The sequence below is a fragment of the Vulpes vulpes genome, chromosome 2, assembly GCF_048418805.1.
Source record: "Vulpes vulpes isolate BD-2025 chromosome 2, VulVul3, whole genome shotgun sequence".
In the NCBI taxonomy this organism is placed as follows: domain Eukaryota; kingdom Metazoa; phylum Chordata; class Mammalia; order Carnivora; family Canidae; genus Vulpes; species Vulpes vulpes.
The window spans coordinates 157,143,985-157,163,368 of record NC_132781.1 but is presented as its reverse complement, the minus strand read 5'-3'; the positions used below and the strand labels follow the sequence as shown (position 1 = coordinate 157,163,368).

Sequence of the window (19,384 nt, the reverse complement as noted above, 5' to 3'; positions counted from 1 at the left end):
GTGCCCAGAGAGTTGGGAGAGATGGGGGACCAGGAGCTGGGCCTGGGCCGTGGTTGGGGGGAGGCATATGCAGTGCCAGGACTGGGACCCAAGGCTGCTGCACCCCTTTGGTCATGACACTCAGCCTCCTCAGTCTGTCTTTTCAGTGAGAATGATTCCTGAGTGGGCTCTCCATGTCCACTTGGCAGGGTGGCCAAGTAGTCTCCAATGTGCCAAGTTTCCCAGCCGGGCCTGGCCCCCAGGAGGCCCTGCTGGTGCTGGGACAGTGAGCCCTTGAGAGGGGCTGTGGGGGCTGCAGGATTCCCACCGAAGACAAAGAGCTCAGTGTGGGCTCTGGCCTCTCGAGTTCTGACCAGCTGCAGCTGCCTCACTGGCGAGAGCTGGGGGTGGGGTGGGGGTGGGGGTCACAGTCCCTCTGCCGGGGATGTGCAGGACACTCCCTGGCCAGCTTCAGGTCCCTCAAGCAACTGCAGAATTTAAATGTGCTGTCTTAACCTGCAGGACCACTTCCAAGAATTTACCCTCTGCCACTTCACAGCAAGGAAGCCCGAAGATGGATGGATGGCCAGGGACAAAGGGACAGGGAGGCAGGTGCTTGTTTCTCCATCCTTCAACTCTCCCAGGGTTCAAGTCCCAGCTCCCCCACTTGTCGGCTGTGTGACCTTGGACAAGTCACTTAACCTTTCTGTGCCTCACTTTCTTCATCTGCAAAATGGGCTGATGACAAAAATAACAGTACCCAGCTCAAAGGGTTTTGCCAAAAATTAACTAAGTTAATAGTTATATAAGTACTGGGAATAGTCTTTGAAGAGCTAGTGCCTGTTGAGTAAAACACTTGCTGCAGCGTCACTGTTCACTAGTCTGAAGAACCTGAAGTCACTATTTTTGTAAAGGTGGTGAAGATTTATTAGTAGGAATTCCAAAACAAACTGATGGCCATCCAGAGGGAACCGGATAAGTAAATTAAGGTCTATGTATTCCATGCAGTACCATGCAGCTGTTGGGAAGAATGGGGCAGATCTGTGTGTGGGCACGTGGGATGGCCTCCAAGACACACACACACACACACACACACACACACACACACACACAGAGAAGCAGCGCAGTAAGGGTGTTGGTGCTGGACCAGGCTCTGACACTTCCTAGCTGTGTGACCCCAAACACATTATGTAACACCCCCCCAGACATCTGGTCTCCACTGAGAACTCAATACTCTGAGGGCAGCACAGAGCCTGTGCTCCCTGACTGAGACCGGAAGGACCTTCCACCTCTGGGGAGGGACAGAGCTCCCTTCTTCCTTTCCCTCCAGCCTCTTGCCTAGAAACCAGAGCCAGGCTCCCCCCTCCCCCCCAAGGTTCAGGCCTTCCCTCCAGGAGGAAGCTTCCATTTCTGGGCCTCCTAGATTTGCACCCAAGTTGTTCAAACAGGTGCCAGACTGTGCGAAGGAGGAGGGATGGGTGCAGGGGTGGAGGGTTGCAGAGCTCCCTTTCCAAGTCCACCCAGGGTTGACCTCTGGGAGTTCCACCTACCTGCTTCCACCTCCCACTTCTCAACCATCAGCAGAGAAATGTAAGGGAATAGGAAGAGGCAGCCTCCTGGGAAGATCTCTAGCCCAGGCTCCAGATGGAGCTGGCGGGGTCCATTCTTGTTTCCCATTCAGGCTATCTGCCTGGAACCTCCTGGGCAGGAGACAGCGCGGTCCTGGGCTTTCTGCCCAGCCAGGCAGCCTCCTGTGTGGCTCTGCATTAATCAGGTTTCCTCCCTCGGCCTCAGTTTGCTCATCTGTTAAAACACCCACTCTCACTTTGATGGGTTAAAGACATAATAATGGAAAAATGCACTTGCCTTGAGAGAATTCCATGGACTCACGGCATCATTATCCTTAGCTCGAGGCTTTTCTAGCCAAGCCACCCCCACCCAATTCCAAGATGCTCTAAGCCCTGAACTCCCAGAGGAGTCTCCTGGGGGGTCCCCTGGTCCTGGGAAGAGAGAGAAGAGTGTGTGTGGCTTGGCTCACACCCTTTCTCCAAGCAGCTTCCCAGGGAGGTTTCTGACCCAGGCATCCTCTATCCTGGCTTTGTGACCCCGGTCTCATTCAATAGGTTCCTGAGACCCCTGCCTACTCAAAGTGTCCCCATCTGAGACTAGGAAAATCTGGCCTGGCCAGAATGACCAAAATAAATGCCTTCACACAGACCCCCACCATTGAGGATGTGTCCCTGTTCACCCTATGGACCATGTGCCTCGAGGGTCCTGAGAACAAAGTCCTTCTGGAAACACAGGCACACATGAAGGTACCCTTTCCTTTTCCTTCCTTCCTTCCTTCCTTCCTTCCTTCCTTCCTTCCTTCCTTCCTTCCTTCCATTATTCAGCAAATACACATTGAGCACCTACTGTGTGAGTGACCCTGTTCAGGCACTAGTGATAGTGGATGAACAAGACAGATAAGATCTGTGGTAAACCTGCATGCACCCCTGCACAGAAATTCCATGAGGTCACATATGCACTTGCCCTTGTACGATGCAAATTAGAGACATCTAACTCACACCTACACAGATCATATCAAGATCAAATGCACGCACATGTGCTAACATAAACATCAGTCTCTATATTGCCAAGCCCCCCCAAACACACGCAAGTCAGTGTGCACTCACTTACTGACTATGGCTGCATTTGTATACACATGTGTGTGTTTGTGAACACACACCAATGACAACAGATTCATGCATAGATGTCACAGGTCCACACACCCTTAGATCACATTCCGCTCGTGTGATATACAGACACACATGCACACAGCACACACACACACATAGTGTGCCCAGCTAACTATTGGGAAGAAATAGAGGTTGGAGAGAGGATGGCTTTGGGGGGGGGGCATGGGTCCAGAGGCGTGCAACTGCTGCATCCTCAAGGAGAAGGGAGGCTAAGGCCCCTCTCACACATTATAGGCTGGAATCCAGCCAGCCTCCTTCTCCTACCCCCCTGCTAAGGGCATTTTCAGGAGCAGGGAGGCTGAACTGGAAGGGAGACTGCTTGATGCCCAGAGCTCCACCCAGGGCAGCTGGGCTGACTGAACCCTGTGCCAGGAGGAGACTTGGGTTGAGCACCCCCCCCAGCTCTGCCTAGCAAAACTCCTTCCCACTTGGGACTTCCACTGGTCCCAAGATGGGGGATAGGATGCCCTGACGATTCCCTAAAGTGCCAATCCTCCCCACCGAGCCAGTCTGGGGCTCTGTGAACCCCCCTTCACCTGGCCAAGGTCCCCACGATGACAGTGATTCTCAACAACGGTGGCTCTACCCCCTAAAGAGCATTAGAGAAATACACAAGGGTGGCTTTGGTCTTTAGCAATTCATTCAGTGGGTAGCAGCCAGGAGAGCTTCGTCAGGAGACTCTCATCTAAAGAAAACCTGTCATGCATCAAATATCCTTCCAAACATTCATGTGGGTGAAAACCCTGTTTATCTCAGCCTAGAACCTAAGTCCAGTTTACATATGTGGGTTTTTTTTTTTTTAAGTAAGCTCTATGCCCAGGGTGGAGCCCAATGTAGGGCTTGAACTCATGCCCTGAGATCAAGCGAGACCTGAGCTGAGATCAAGGCAGGCTAACTGACTGGACCACCCAGGTACCCCTACATTTGAGTATTTTTAGTGTGGGTTTAATACATTCTGGTCTTCCAAAGATGCAACTACTGAAGCCATTCCGAAATCAAGTATAGCGATATTTTCTGCCCTTAAATGTAAATACGTATGCATATATTTACACACATGTCTAAACCTATACACACACACACATATATACTTATCTATCTATATCTATGTCTATACATAAACAGGTGCAAGCATTTGGTTACTTCATTAGGTCCTGTGGTGTGATCATGCCAGAGGACTTATCTATGGAAGTGAGGGCTTTTACTTCTCTTACGGTAGTATATTGTTTGGCTTTTGAATTAGGCGTGTAGGTAGGCTTATTATCTAGGAAAACCATTGCAGGAAAATAACGCGCTTTTAAATCCTTTTCTAACCAAGCTGGGGTCCTCCGCGGTCCCGGGCGCCCCCAGCTGGCCATCGCAGGAACTGCAGGGTGAGCGCCCGGCGGCCTCCAGCACCAGGGACAGCGCCCCGGGCCCGCACCCGGGGAGCCTCTCGGGGGCGAGGGGAGACCCTGCAGGCGCCCCGAGCAACGTCTGCGTCCTCGGCTCCGCAGTCGCCACCCCCCGCGCTCCTCGCTCCTCCCCTAGTGCGGAGGTGGCCCCCAGAGACTGCCCTCTCCCGTCCCCCTACCGCGAACCTCCGCGCCTCTCCCGGCCCCCAATGGCACACCTGCCCGCCACAAAAGTGGCACCTGTGCCGCCGCCCACCGTGTTCCCGCCGCCCCCTCTCTCCCCGGGACCCGTTCTCTCCGTGTTCAGGTCACAGGGCCGCACCTACGCGCCCTGGGACCTCCGGGATCCCCACAAAAGCCCCAGGTCATGCAAGACTTTTATGTCAGCGACGACTGATGGGGAAACTGAGGCTCGCAAACAGAGCGGAGCCGGCTTCTGACGCCCCCCCCCCGCAAGGCCTCAGCCCCCATCACACATGCATGCACCCCAGCTCAGCAAGAGCAGCGACTAGTCCCGGAGGCCCTGTACCAGGCGCTCTCATTGGTTCAGTCCTCATGAACACTCTGTAAATTAGGTGCAATTATCATCCCTCCGTTCACAGACCAGGAAACCGAGCCCCTGAGGGGCTTGCCCGAGGGTTAATAGAAGCAGAAGTCGACTGTAAAGACTCTCCGAGGTGTGAACTATGCTCTGAGTCACTCTCAGGAACGCTCCTGTCAAGAAGAAAGCCCTTCAAACACCACTTGCTGCCCTGCTGTGACACCCTTGGAGGCCCGAAAACCTCCGGTACCTCAGGGGTTGGGTGGGGTGGTTGCACGGAACCCCCATCCCTCACAGAAGAACTCCTATCTCCCCATCCTCACAAAATTTAGCCTCACAAAGCATTTCCCCAAAGCACAGATTAGGTGCTTAATAAATACTTGCTGCTTGGCTGAAGTCCTGCCTTCCAGGAACCAGGTTTCTAAATGCAAAGCCACAACTGCCAGGGCACAGAGCCTGGACACAGAGCAGGGCAGCATGAGCCACGGGGTGGGGGACAGACATGAGAGCCAGAGAGTGGCTCCAGCCCAGTTCTGAGCTGTGCGACTCTAAGCCTCCCTTCTCACATCCAGAGAATGGAGATACACTAGCTGGTAGCTCACAGAGTGCTGATGCACAGTACAAGAGGTGATGCATACTTAGCACTGTGCCTTGTGCCCACAGAGGGCTTGCTAATGCCACTGTCAGCAGGGAGGGTCTTCTTTGGGACGTACAAAATCCAGAAACCCCTGCTGAGTCATGTCCCCATTTCCATGTCTCCAGCTCCAGCCTGAGGGTAAATCAGGCTGCCACATACCCCATAGGCAAGTCTGTGGCTGGGTCAGGGGGCAGGAGGTGTGGGGAGAGGAAGCCATCCTACATGGAGGTGGGGGGTTTAGGAATGTCTGGAGACCCACAACCTCACTGTCTCATCTCTGACCCTCAACTCCCCACCTCAGACTCCAGATCAGCTCCTGGTCTCCTCAGCATGGTAGGTACTCCATAAATGTTTAGTGAATGAATGAATGATGTCCTACGTTGGCTGCTGAGCAAGAAGAAAGATAAAATCAATTTTATTCCTATCCTATTACATATGGGAGTTGACATTGGCATGGGTTGGATGGACCTGTGTTTGAACCCTCGCCTCTGTCACTTTCTGGTTTGTGACTTTGGGCCACATTCACAACCTCTTGAGACCTCGTTTTCTCCATCTGTAAAAGAGATGGTAATGATAGTAAAAGTTCTTAATAGGGTCGTTCTTAGGATTCAGTGTAAAGTGCTCAGCCCTGGCATACAGCAGGCATTCAGGAAGTAGGAATTCTCTTTGGTACTCTTGCTGGACATGTGCTAGCACAGCCATACACTGAGTCATGAGACCCGTGCCCAAGGCCCAGCTCTGTCACTGGCTATGGCAGGTCTCTACCCTTCTGGGCCCAGTTTCCTTCTCTGTATAATGAGGGCTCTCCAAGGCACCTTCTGAGTCTGATATTCTGGGGCAGCCTGGCACATTGGCCAGAAGGTCTCTGGGGAACAGCTCTGTCCCTTGGCTTGGAGAAGGAAAGTACGTTCCCATGCAGGGAGGAAGGTGAGCATCACTGCAACTTGTCCTGTCCCCCCTTCCACGCATCTCAGAACAGAACCAGCCACAACCCCCCCCCAGACACTGCCCCCTGCCCTGCCCCTAATGCAGAGGTTGTCCTCATACCACATGGGCTCTGGGCCTCGGGGGTCCCAGGATGGTGCAAGGGGCCCAGGGGGAGGAGAGATCTGGGTCTGGAGCACAGGACCAAAGTTAGCTGGGGCCCATCTCTTAGCCTCTCTAAACCTCAGTTTTTCTCGCCTGCCAAGCGGGGAGGTGAATAACAACCACTACCCGAGTTTTGCCAGCCCCAAGGGCTCTGGCGTGCATAAGAGGCAACCCAGATGTGGAAGCCCTTTGTGAATTGCTACCATCGGGCATAATCATAATAATTATTATCTGTAAAACAAGGGGGTTGGACCAGCTGATCCCATGGGCTCCTCTCCAGCTCTGATGCTGAGGATTTCTCAGTTTCCAAGCTGGGAATTTATGCAGACACAGGCCAGGAGAAGCCAGGGAGACACAGGCCAGGAGAAGCCAGGGTCTGTGGGCTTCTGCATACCCTGGAACCTCTGCAAAAGAATCTCCCCATTCATCCTCTTCTCCCAAGCCAGCCTGGGCGCTGAGGGAAGGCCACAGGGAAGGGGAGGAGGAGGTTCAGGGCCATGTCCTCAAAGTGAGGGGACAGCCCCAGAGTGTGAACCCCCTCTCCACCCCTGCCCAGAACTGCTGTCATTCCCTAAGGGCTCAGCCTCTTCCTCCTTACTGCACCCCTCCCCTAACCCCTTCTAATTCTGCATGCAGTAGGCCAAAGTGGTGAAAAGTGGAGTTAGCCCATAATTCAAATAGCTCCAGCCATGCACCAGCTGGTGACCTTGGGCAGGCCATTTAGCCTCTCTGAACCTCGATAGGTCTAATAACAGTTGTTCTGGGGATTCAATGAGATCCACGAGAAGGGCCTAGCATAGAGGCCCACATACTCAAGTACTCAATTAATGCCCCCCCGACCTGTGTTCTATCACTCAGCCTCTATTCTGCTTCTCCTTTGCCAGAACCCTCCAGGTGGTTGCTATGTTATCCCTGAGCTAGCCAGCTAGTTCCCAACAATGGGGCATGGGTATAGGGACAGGAGACAGGTCCCAGGTTTCTCTTGCCCATCAGAGGACCAGAAAAGGTCATACTGCCCCAGCCGGGGAAGTCTGGGGGCCTGCCTGGTGAGGGGGACAGGGGAAGGCTCTGCCACAAGTGTCTGTCCAGTCCTGTTTCTGGGGGCTTAAGGTCCTGGGGAAGGGACATGTATGTACCTAGAGATGCTCCAGTATCTCAGGTGGAAGCAGGTGGTGAATGGGACAAGGCTGGAGCCCACATACACAGAGCTTTCAGCCCTGGTATCCACAGCCTGCTGCCAGGGCTGGCGGGAGGGCTTGCAGCAGTCTGCCAGGGGTGGATGGACTCTCTCTGGACCTCGAAGAGGCAGAAGGATGGGAAGCTTTCCACTACCAGTGGGCCTCGTCCTGGCAGTCTCCTGCAGGGAGATGACACACCCTATTTTGGGGGAATCAAGGCCCAGCAGTTCTGGCACTGAGCATGCAAGCAGCAGAAAAGTTCCCAAGGTCACTTCCCATCAGCCACCTCCACCTCCACCCCACCCCGAAAGCCCCGACTTAGAGGAGCGGGACCTTGGAGAAGGCTGTCCTCCGAGCTGGGGTTCAGGGTATCTTTCCCTCACAGACTTGGGGCCAAGAACTCAGGAGCAGGGCAGAGGGCTGAACCCACAAGTCCCACCCTTCCACTTCCCACAACAGCCTAGCAGGCGTGTGGCCCCTGTGGCCTTGAGCAGGTCACAGCCTTTCCGGCCAGTGACCGGAAAATTCAGGAATCCATCCTCGTCCGCTGTCTACCCCAAATCTTAGCAGCCCCAAATTCTCAGCAGAGCCTGGGGAACAAGTAGTTACAAGAAACAGCATGATTCCCCCAGAGACACAACACACCTGAGCCACATATAGTACCGTCACCAGCTAAGTCTGATCAGACCCACACTACAAAGGCAGAAACTGCATGCACCCATTCCACGGATGGAAAGAGAGGCTTGAAGAGCCCAGTGACCTGCCTGAGGTCACCTAACTAGTGGGGTGGCGTGAGAAGGGGGAAATAGGTCTCCTGATTTCCAGCACAGATGGCAGTCCCCTAGTTCCCTGAGCAGCCGGTGCCTCGGTCCTCTCGCCTGTCCTGCGAATAGAAGACGCTCCTTTGCACACATGAGGAAAAGGAGACTCAGGGAAACAGGCAAAGGAGCCTTTCTTCCATGGTGGGGCAGGGCAGAGAACCGTGCCAGGTTAGCTCCTCCTTCTGCACAGGTGAGCGGGTCCCCAAGGCCTGCCCACAGAGGGTTCAGCTGGTCCCTCTGATGGTCTCCCCACTGGCTTTCAGGGAAAGGCAAACTCCTCAGTTTGGCATTCGAGGCCGTCCAGGAGAGGACTCCAGCTGGTCCCTACACACACCTTGCACCAGAGCCAAGCCAGTGTCGAGATGCCCGCCTCTCACGCTGTCGCCAGCCACGCCACCAGAAGCACCCTCACTCCCCATCACCGCGCAGCTCGTAATCCCACGAAGAGCGCCCATTCCCCCTGTCTGCCGTGTGCCAGGCACTGGCCTCGTCGAGGAGGAAACCACCCATCTCCTGTGATCGCAATGCCAACTGCCTTGGGAATGTGAAGTTACGGGGAAGAAAATCGCCATGACCTCAAAACATTGAAGAAAAAGGCTTATTTTTTTTTCTTTCGCGATAATAAAGCATTTGAAGTTTCTCAAATAGATTTTTCTTCATGTTTTTCTGCTGTTTGTTTTTCCTTCTATGCATTCCTATCTCTGAGTGCAGCTCTGTGTTTTGCAAAGCAGCCCCCGGCCATCATGTCTGATCTGCACAGACCGCACTCCCAGGTCGGCAGGCGAACGAGGGCGCATCATGCCTGTTCGATGGAGAAGGAGAAGAGTAAGTGGCTTCTCCAAAGTCATATCTCGGAGACTGGACTTGGATCCCTGACGACTCCCAGCCCATCTCCTTCTGGTCTCTGACAAATCCCCACCACAAGCTGCCTGCTGCCTTGGGTACTTGCCTCCGTGAGCCTCCCAAACCTTTGAAACACCCCCACCAGGCAAATAAAGTAGGGGATCCGCACTTTACAGATCAAGAAACGGAGGCTCAGAGATGATAGAATCATCTGCCCTAAATCGTACAGCTATTTCAGTGGCGAAGTCAAAATTTGAACTCAGGTCTTCTGCTTCCAAAAGGCTGCTCAGGGAGGGTGGCTCGTGTCGGCAGAGGTATGGACTAGGGGGTTGGGCACGTCACTTCACCTCCATGAGCCTCATTCCCTGCCCTGAGATGTGGCCCCAGTAACATCACACTGGGCTGTGGAAGGGACCAAATGATGCCACGCCCAGCTCATCCCTGTTGTCCCTGATGCCTGTCACAGTACAGAGACACACAATACGCTCAACAAATGCTTAACGAGTGTGCCACCAAGGTCCCTGCCATTGTACCAGCACACAGCATGAGCATCATAGGGACCCCTCTGTTTTGGGGAGTCTCTCCACTAGCACCCCTCTGCTTCTCCCTTCCTCCTCTCTGAGTCACTGCCTGTAAGTGCTAGTCTTCAGTCCTAAAAATAGAGCACATTTGGGGGCATAGAAATACCTGCAGATGTTACACTGCGTCAGCGCCCCCTGCCCTCAAGTCCCCCCTCTGATGACCCCAGGGTGGCCATTCCACGAAGTCCCAGGACTGATGGTCACTGCTTCACCTAGTGTGGACTTAGGGTTCTCAACCTGCTGGACATCCTTAGCCAGGAACCACGCTCCTTGCCCCATGATGTGCAGCAGAGCCAAACTTCCTTTCCTCATTGGCACAAGGGCTGCCACCTTACACCTCGCACTTGCTGGCCAGGCTGAGCTGCCTCCCAGAGCTGGAGATGGGCCCAGAGAAGGGAAATGATTTGCCTGGATTGCACAGCCAGGCCTGGACTCAGAACCAGCACTCCGGCAAGCCTAGGATGAATGCCCAAATGAGAATGGCAAAGCCCAGAGCCTCTTGCTGCCCCGCTCTAGCATCTGTCAGCCCTGGAGACTTTATCAGAGCCCACAGAAGCACCCCTCAGAAGCTGTTTCCCAGCAATACTAGCCTCACAGGGGGTACAGCCAGTACCGCCAGGATGCCAGGGCGCAGCCTGGCGGAGGATCTCAGAGATTTCCCTCCCTTCACACCAGCTGGCCCCCAGCCTTGCTGGGAGGGCAAAGCAGAAACCAGGACTTGGTGAGGCCTCCTGGCAAAATGGCAAAGGAAAGGGAACCCCGGGCTACTTGGGGCTGGGGGGTGTCCTGTGTGGGGAGGGGCCGGTGGAGCAGCACCTCCAGAGTCCAGGGGGCAGCAGAGTGGAGAAGCTCCTGTGGCAGCCCCGCAGGTGGTGGGGGGAAGATGGGAGAGGAGGGTCCCGGGAGAGGGGTAACACCAGGCACTTTCCCAGGAGTCTCAGGGTCCACCGAGCTGGGTTCACGTGAAGCAGAACAAGGTGAGGCTTTGCTGGGGGAGGTCAGAGGGGCCTGTGCCACCTCCTCCCAGGGTGAGGAGGAGTTCACGTCCCACACGCAGGAAGCTGATGTAATGCACACGTGTGTGCACTTGTGGTGGCCTGGGTGTGGGTGGGTACAGGTGCATATCTGCCAGGTTAATTTTTTAAAAGGGCGTGGGGCTTTCTTGTGCTCTTTCCTGCATGTGGAGGGGTCACGCGTGTGCCCAGGAACTATCAGTTCAATGAGGGCTTCTGAGGAGGCTCTTCGTGTGGACCACGACCTCCACCTCTGTGCATCCCTGTACTGAGTGGTGTGCGCCTCATTGTCTGTAGCGGGGGTCTCGGCCTGCACGTGCCTGTGTGTGCCTGTGTTTGAGGCTCGGGGATTTTGTGAGTCGAGCGGTGTTTTCGTCTGTGTCTGGCTGTGCACAGGTCTCGGCTGCTCTTGCAGCATGTGTGGCTGGCTGCTCGGCAGCCTCTGACAGCCAGGACAAAAGCCTCTCTAGACAGACAGGTGGTGTGGAAGACAGACCTGCCTCAGGAGTCCTCAAAGGGCCTCTGAGCTCTGGAACGTGGCAGCCAGGCAAGGGGTGTGGCCGGCGGAGACGGAGCTAAGGCAGGGGCTTCGGGCTCCCTTACTCCAGGCCTGGGCGGAGGCTGCGGGGTCCTGAGGCCTGAGCAGTAAAGATCTCTGAGCCAAGAAGGAGACACTGCGTTTCAAGAGGCCAAAGGAAGAATCCCTCTTGTCTCATAGCGTCATGGCAGGTGGAGGGTGCATAGAGCCAGGAGAGGGGTCTCCCGCGCCGGGGAAGAGGAGCGGCCTTAGCCCAAAGAAAGCTGAGTCCCAGGGTGGGAACTACCATCCTGGCTGTGGGAAGGGGCAGCAAAGCAAGCACGGGGCTCTGGGAGGGGAGGAAGGAAGGTCTGAGCTCTGGACCCTGAAGAGAGGTGGAGGGGTTCTCCTTAACCTGAGTCACCTTCCCCACCTCCACCCAGAGGCACCCTCACCTCCTCAAGCAGCTCAGGGAGCGGGTCACCTGTAGACGGCTCCACTTGTCACAGACCCCCCTCCCCACCCCACAAAGATCTACCTAGATCAGGGGTCCGAGAAGGGATGTTAGCCCCAGCAGAGGGCGGCCCTGTGACCTTGGGCAGTCCACGTAGCCCCTCTAAGCGTCAGTTTCCCCATCTGTGCAATGGAGAGCTCAGTGCGCGTGCACCTGCCCACGCACCCCACCTGAAATACTGTGCGTGGGGAAGGTGCTCATGCCACCTGGGGATTGATCCTTACCTAGGAACCTTTCTGAGGCTGTTCAGGTGCCCCTCCACTCCCCCGGACCCTCCACATGCAAGAGAGGAGCTCAGAGGGCGGCTGGGGCCCTGGATGGAGAAGCGGGGGGACCTCTGTGGCCAGCTGGGCAGGACCACCCCCACTCCCACGCGGCGGCTGCCCCCTCCCCATTCAGGGGCAACTTTGGCTGGTGTTTCCTCCCACTACTAGAAAACAGACCCTCCTCCCCACCCGCACCCGCAGACACACAGGAGGGAGACACCAGCGCCCCCAGCAGGGTGGCTAAGGGCCGGGCCCCAGCTCCCTTTTGGAAGAAAACACCACCTCCCGCTTCATTTCCCCTTCCTCTCCAGCTCTGTCCTGGCCCAGCTCCTCAGTGGCCCTTCCTGGTGGCCCCTGACTACCCGAGGGGGGGAATGACGCTCCAGGACAGATGCCAGTGCGCTGGGTGTGAGGGCTGGGCTGTCCTTCCCGACCCCACCCTCAGGCCTGTGTTGTGACCCCAACAAGGACTTGGGGGTCGCGCACAGGTTGGGGGGTCTAACCCCGGGGGGGCCGGCGCGGGCCTCCGGGGCTGGTGCGCGCGCGTGTGCGTGTGTGTGTGTCCGGGCGTGCGCGGGGCGCGGGGACCGCCCTGTGGACTCCCCCGGGGGCTCAGAGCCCGCGGAGCCCGGAGGGAGGCGGCGAGGGGCCCGGCTGCGTGACGCGAGAGCCCCGCTCGGCGCGGTGGGGGCGCGCTCCGTCCCCGTCCCCGTCCCCGGCCCCGGCCCCGTCCCCGGGGAAGCGAGGCCGGCGCCGCCTCTCGGCCGGGTCGCTGCCCCCAGGACCCCCGCGGCGTCCTCCGAGGCCCGGAGCGCCCGGGGCGGGGGGGGGGGGGGTCCCTGCCCGGGGACGGGGACGCGCCCACCTCTCCGCGCCCAGGCGCCCCCGCCCGGGCCTGCGCGCAGGGGGAGGCACCCGCGCCCCCCAGCCCGGCCCCGAGCGAGCCCCGCGGGGAAGGGGGTGCCCAGGGCTCGGCCCAGGCCTGCCCCCGCCCCCCGCCGCCCCCGCAGCCCCCGGGCGGGGCGGACTCACCGCGGGCCTGCGCCGGGCGTCTGGGCTCCGCGCTCCGGTGCCCGCGGCCGCCGCTGCAGCTCTGCCCGGACGCCGCTCCCGTTCGCCGCCGCCGCCGCCGCAGTTCGGGGGGGGGGGGGGGGGGGCTCACGTGACCGCGGAGCGCTCCTTCCCGGCGCCGCTCCCCCGGCCACTGCGGAGCCCGGGCCGCGGGCGAGCGGGCGGGAGCGGCGGAGGCCCCCGCCCTGCCGGCCCCCGCGCGCCCGCCCGTGCCCCCATTTCACAGGTGGGGAAACTGAGGACCAGCGCGCGCCAGGACGCGCCCCGGGCGAGGACCCAGCGGTCCGGCTATCAGCCTGCGCCCCGAGGGGAGGGGGACAGCGTCTGGGGCAACGGGGGGAGGGGGCGACGCGAAAGGTGGGGGACACGCCCCGGGCCCCCAGGGGCTCCGCGGACCCGCGGGGGCGGCGAGGAAGGAAAAGGCCTGAGCCCCGACTGCGCGCCCCCCGCGCAGGGGCGTTTGCCGGGTCCTCGCAGGAGCAGGAGCCGCGTCGTGACCACCCCCCGCCCCCCCCGCGGTCAGCGCCTCTGGACGTGCGCCCCGGGCTGCGGGCTGCGCCGCTGGCTCCCCACTCCCAGCCTAGCCTGGAACGGGGGCGGGGGCGGGGGCGGGGGCGGGGGTGGAGGGACAGCGGCGGGAGGCAGGAGGGTCAGGACAACAGTCGAAAACCCAGGCCGGAGCCACGGGGATCCCTCCAGCCGGCCTGCTGAGGCCCCGAGAGGGGAAGAGATTTGCCCAAGGTCACACGCAAGCCAGCCGCGGCAGCTCCCCAGCCTCACCGAGGGGGACGCCCTGGGGGTCACACGTCTCCCTTTCGTCTCCACGGGGCTCCTCTTCCAGGAGGAAGTGGCCGGGTGTCATCAGGGCCAGAGCTCTGGGCCACAATGGGTGAGGGTATGCTTGGTGGCCCCGTGACCATGTCCCAAGCCACATAGAACATTGATGTTAGAGGGGATCCTTGAGACCTCTGGATCTCACTCCTTTGCTCTAATAACTGGGGAAACAGTCTGCAAAAGAGGTAGAGACAAGCGTCCCATCTAACCGACCCTTGAGAATTAATGGATCAAGCCGGCGGGACCCTCTGAGGTCAGAGTCCAATTGGCCCACTTCACAGACAGGTTAGGGAGGACTCAAGCCTCTATTCACTTATTCAGCTTATTTATTAAGCACCTGCTGTGCTTAACAAGGGACTGTCAGATCCGCCTCCTCACCCACCCCCACGCCCTCCCAAACCCCTTCCCAGGCCCCCACCATCCTTCCAGCCACAGGGACTGCATTTCATTAAGGAAAATATCTGGGACCTCAGCAACCCTTACATCAGCCTCTGCAGGAGACATGCGGACCCCTGAGTTTTCAGTGCCGTAGGGCCATGTTTCTCCAAGACTCTCACCCAACCAAGAAGAGCTTCAAATTAAGAGCTTCAAATTAATGGTGAATAACAGGATATGCCTCACCCTCATTCCACCTCCAGCCCCATCTGCAGATTCGAATAGGCAGAGGGGAAGTGTGGATCAGTTCTTTCCAGTCCTTGGGTCAAGTTCTCCCTCCTGCAAGCCCTCGCCAGCCATGGGTGGGAAAGAGGCCCCAGCCTAGGGCTCCTTAAACTCTGAACAGCATAGGAGTGGCCTGATACTGATGCAGAGGGTCTGATGAGCTCCTGCATTTTTTTTTTTTTAAGATTTTATTTATTTATTCATGAGAGACACACACACAGAGGCAGAGACACAGGCAGAGGGAGAAGCAGGCTCCATGCAGGGAGCCCGACGCAGGACTCGATCCCGGGTCTCCAGGATCACACCCTGGGCCGAAGGCAGCGCTAAACCGCTGAGCCACCCGGGCTGCCCAGCTCCTGCATTTCTAATAAAGCTATGCGGTGTTGCTGGGCCACAGACTGACTACACTTCTGGCAACACTCTACAATGAGGTTGTCGGGCAGTCAGAAGACAACTGCTGGGACAAAGGCCAGAGGCCAGAAACCTGGAACATCGCCTGCTTACTCTGAGCCATCCCTCACGCGCCCAGCCCCAGGTGCAGGACCCCTTCATTTCCTGCCCAGCATTGGGCCTGGGCCTGGGTCCCCGGGGTATATAGTTGGTTCAAAGCTGTAATGAGAGAAAAGTTAAATGAGGTTGGTCAAGGCACTTCTGGGGATGGTGCAGAAGGGATTTTGTATTGTGCCAACTGCCCCAGACAGGTATGCTCATTAGGGCACTGGTCCTGGGAGATGCTTGGTGGAATAAAATCCCACTTGAGACAGGCTGGCTGAAAGCCTAACAGCCTTCTAGGGCAGCATGCACTCGGCTGGCTTGCCTACAGTAGGCCTGGGCTCACTCATCTCAGGAAGGACACACAAATTCCAGAGCTCCCGGAGGCACATCTCCTCGCATTCTCCTGCTTTTTTGTACGCTGGGCCAGATGGATCCTTGAATTCAATTCGGATCACAATCCCAGTGTCTTTTCCTGCTTCAAATACTCCCACAAAGAGCCCTCTCCCCTCCCCCCCATGTTGGGAGGCAGAGACCACGGGCTCCCAACTCTGCCTAATGGTACCACTCCAGGCCGTGAGTGGACACAAAGGGGCCCCAACTGAACCAGAGCAAAAGGGGCAGGCAGAGGCAGCAGTGGCGCGAAAACACACAAAGCAAGCAATCACAGCTGTGACCTTTCATGGTCTGGACTAGCAGACTCCCAAGATCCCCAAGGGCCCAAGGTCCTACTGGCACTGGGGGACTGAACGTGCCCGACCCTGGCTGAGCAGGCCAAAGAACGAAGGCTCTTCCGTGCCAAGCCTCTCTAGTCCTTCTTTATAATCAAGGAGCTTTCGATTACAGCATTTTCCTCTTTACAGAAAACCTCAACGCAAGAGGCTTATAATCTCCAGTGTGTTCTGGGGGGCACCATTCTGAGACTGTCAGGGCTCCTGGGGTGAAGGCAACACGTGCCGTAGGGGGCTGGGCACGCAGCCTGGCATGGAGCCTAGGTACTGAAGGGAAGATTGGACAAAGGCCCCAGAGCTTTACTTTCCCTGGCCTATTTCAATCCAAACCACTCAGGACTGACCGCTCACGCATGGCTGCCTCTGGGCACAAGCCTTTTCTTTTTCAAACACTTAATACGTTGCAACCTAGCCACCACCCCTGCCCTCCCAAGTGCTGAAAAATGAAAGCTGGCTTCAAAAAATCTGACATCTAAGAAGCCTGGAGAATGAATATGTGGGTGGCACAACATTAGACTCAGAATAATGCACGAGGGAGTCCAAATATTGGGCAGCTGCCTCCTGAAAGAACTCCTCTCTGTGCTCCCCCATCCTAAAATGCGCCCCCTAAAATGGGGATGGGGTGGCCCAGCAGAAGCAGGGGAAGAAAACTCAAAAGTGGCGGGTCCCCAAGGTCTGCTATCCATGGAGCACCGAGTAAGCTCTAGGAGGGGCTGGGGAATGAGAGGGTGGCCTGCAAGGGTGGCTGGTGGGATAGTTCCAGCCCAGAGAGAACAGACAGGGTGGGTGGAAGGCTGCCATGCTGATGCTAGGCTGCCCTGAGGGACTCAGTGTTGGGTTACAGAAGTCTTTGGATCATGAATGTGAACATAGCTAGGGAGTCCCTCTTTGAGGACAAAAGAGGCAAGCCCAAAAGTGGGGGCAGCCCTGGTCATACCAAAGCACTAGAAAGCTCTCTCCAGGGGTCTTACTGTCACAGAAGAGCTTCTAGTGGATCCTGAGCTGTTCATTCATTTTTCCTAGCTGCAAACATTATCATGTGGCTACTGTGGCTACGATGAAGAATAAGGTGGCCAGAGCCCCTAGAAGCCTGGAGTCTGGTACTAACTAGGTTGATGCCTTTTCTGAGAGACTTGAGTGCTTTCTGATGCAGACCTAAGATCCAGCCCAGCTCTAACTCTGGCTCCCAGTAAGACAAAAATAAATGTTTCACTCTAGTTCTAGAATTTGAGATAGTCTGGCATAGTTTTCTCTCTCATCCAGAGAACCAGTGCGTGCTGCAGGTGGGAGAAGATGCGGCAAAAACCACAGGCAGAAACCAACCAAAGAGGTGACATCGCAGACTGATAAAACGAGAGGAAACGTCCTTAAAGGCGGCCGAGTTGGGGGATTTTCCAAAAGCACTGCCTAGCGCTTCCTCAAGGGGGTAGGTGGGTGTGGGAGTGGAGCCCAAGAGATGAGGCCCCAGTGTTTCCTTCCGCCTAGTTCTTGTTTGACAACTTCTACACATCCAACTTCCTTTCAGAGAGAACACTTGGGCCCAAAGGGGAACATATCTGTCCAGGAACATAAAAAGAGCTCGTAGCTGTTAAGTGTTCCCTTGGTTATAAACACAAATAAACCAGAGAATAATGGAGGGGAGGAGGGGAACCAAGATACAAGTGTGCAGAGGTCAATGTGCCAACTAGCAATGATTTAACCCAGGCGGTGGCTGCCTAGGCCTTCTGGTTGCCCTGGGGTGTGTCCCCCACTTCCTGAGGCCCAGGGCCTGCCTCCTCTGGCAGTGCTAACACAGACCTGGAAATCAAGCTGCCATTCCAGCTGCTGTCAGAAGCCTGGCTCCTGCTCTGGCTGAGATGATTTCACTCCACAGGCCCTGACCCAGGCAGTCCTAGCCAAGTCCTGGAAAAGCAGGGATGCCCCCAAGCCCCTTGGGTCTGTTGGGTGGGGGGGAAGGGTGGGACAGATGATGCCCTCTGAGATCAATACAGTAATTATGTTGGACAAGCTCTAAGAACTGACTTCAGGAAAATTCAGCCTCTCATGAATGAGAAAGTGTGAAAACACAGTATGGGAAGAGCCAACATGTCACTTATGCCTGTGGGATGGCGGCCATTTGGCAGTAGGATCTGCCTCTTTGGGGATCATGATCTTGCCTCTCCTGGGTGGGTTAGAGCAAAGGCTCAGGCAGTGACGGGAGGTCCCAGTTCTAAAGGTAGACCAGTGTCAACTACAAGAGGTCATACCACTCCTGGCTGGTCACCAGGAGATGAATGCTGCGACCTCCTTCTTCCCAAAATCTCATGAAGAGATACTTGAATCTTACATGAAGAAATGTCACCAAGTTGTCTGAAACGTATGCATTTTTTAAAAGGTGATGTGCTTTGGTTAGCAGTATGCTGTCCTAACGTGATACAACTGGTCCTGTGGTTTATTTGTTAGAGAAGGGGAAGCACAGAAATGCCGGTCTGACATACTCTACTCTTGAATAATATTTTTCACTAAAGTCTCAAGAGGTAAATAAAAAATGAAAAGCACGTGATGCTTCTGCATTGCACCGTGCTCCCCGGGGCCCACAGAGCTCGGCTTCTGGAGCTCACGGCACCTGTTCTTGATGATCCTGGCAATGACAATCAAAACATCGGCAGCTCCCCTCTAGGGCAGGACCTGCCCATCACAAAGCCATAAACCCTCAACACGCATTCTGAACGTGTTTCAAATACCTTTCAACATGACCCTGCAAACAAACGGAATCAAGGCAGCTTACGGTTTGGCCATTAGCTTCATTTTCCTTACCGGCCAACAGGAAAGATTTATGTAACAGGATGATTGAACACCTGTCCAGTCATGATTTTAGCTCTAAGGGTTTCCGGCATAAGGTGCACGCTAAAGTTCCGAGAGAAGGGGTGTGGGTGTGGTTCCATCACCCCTTTTGGGAGACTTGCAGGAAAGGTTCCATGGCGTTCCCTCACAAAGACTGGGGTTTTTCTAATTACAAAGAATGATGTAAAGCATTTTACCCCCAACGACACTTATTACTGCTTGATCTTTGGTGTGGGAGGGTAAACGAGGCAGCAAATACTACCGCCTGAGAGACAAGGAAACTAAGACAAAGCAAAGTAACTTTGCTTAGTTACAAGGTAAATGGTAGAATTATCTGGAACCAGGTGACCTGACGTCTCAAACTTGCCATTTCAACACCCACCCACACACACATGTGCCATACTGAACAGCTGGCGAGCTCCTTAGCCCAATTAACTCAACAGCCAGACTTAAAATCCCCAGCAATATTGGTATCTGCACAATGTCTGGGATTTGGGGGCGGTGAACTGTTAGCCTTCAGGATCAGAGATGTGGCTGGTGACACAACGCTGTGCCTTGGAGATGGGTGTGGGCTCAGGGTGTTGGAAAAAGGGGGAGAATCTCCTTAAAATGAAAATGCTTTCTTGGACTGAACTCTGTTCCCAGTCCCCTGTAACACTGAGCAA

At 56.2% G+C, this 19,384-nt stretch overlaps 1 protein-coding gene across 29 annotated transcripts in view; it reads right to left on the bottom strand.

Moving 5' to 3' along the window:
• Positions 1-13,258, bottom strand: part of RAP1GAP (RAP1 GTPase activating protein) — a 63,366-nt gene extending 50,108 nt beyond the window's left edge. For 15 of the 29 annotated variants that reach the window (XR_012000128.1, XR_012000131.1, XR_012000139.1 and 12 more), the window contains exon 1: positions 13,141-13,240. The gene's annotated coding sequence lies outside the window, so the exon portion shown is untranslated. Of the gene's footprint in view, positions 1-1,529; positions 1,748-13,140 lie in introns of those variants that run through there. The other 14 variants (XR_012000132.1, XR_012000135.1, XR_012000137.1 and 11 more) reach the window with 9 other exon arrangements.
• Positions 13,259-19,384: the final 6,126 nt, after the last annotated feature.